The following is an 899-nucleotide window of genomic DNA, read 5'->3' on the forward strand; positions in this document are numbered from 1 at the left end:
GCTCCTCTGTCAATAACAATTCCCCTCTCTGCATGCCAGGGCAGGTGGCAGCTCTAGAACCTGTAGTAAAGTGTCAGGTCTTAGATAATAGGTCTTAGATGTCTTTAGTTTTCCAGTTGGGAGCTGGCTGTTGAGATGCATGAATGAATCTCCTTTCTAACTTTCACATTTGTGTGCAAGGACCCAGGAAACTACATTAGGAAGCCTCCACCACCAAGGGATACTCCTGGCCCTAGAGTAAGAACTAGAAGACTCTGGCAGGTCCCTCTAAGTTTGGGAGCTGAAGACTCGCTCTTGATTTTTTGGTTATTATCCTGCATATTCACATGTATATATGTGTCAGTATTGTAGGATGCTTTGAGGTCATCTATTCTAAATTCATATACTCGTTCATTGATTCAACAATTCAACACATGTTTATTGAGTACCCACTATGTGCCAAGCGTGGGTCTAGGTATTGAGGTATAGATCAGGTAGCAAAACAGGGAAAAAAAATCCTGTCCTCATGGAGCTTACATTCTAGGGCAGTGATGGCAAACCTTTTGAGCTCGGCTTGTCAGCATTTAGAGAAACCCTAACTTAACTCTGGTGCCGTGTCACATATAGAAATTTTTTGATATTTGCAACCATAGTAAAACAAAGATTTATATTTTTGATATTTATTTTATATATTTAAATGCCATTTAACAAAAAAAAGTCAACCAAAAAAATGAGTTCGCGTGTCACCTCTGACACACGTGTCATACGTTCACCATCACTGTTCTAGGGCAAGCATGTCAAAACTCTGGCCTGAGGGCTGCATCTACAATGAATATTTTTGTGGCCCAGACAATATAACAGTATGTAAGAAACATTTTAATAAAAATTTCATAATTTAATTTTTACAATATCCTGAATCA

This window comes from Myotis davidii, unplaced genomic scaffold (genome assembly GCF_000327345.1).
Source record: "Myotis davidii unplaced genomic scaffold, ASM32734v1 scaffold1488, whole genome shotgun sequence".
Lineage (NCBI taxonomy): Eukaryota > Metazoa > Chordata > Mammalia > Chiroptera > Vespertilionidae > Myotis > Myotis davidii.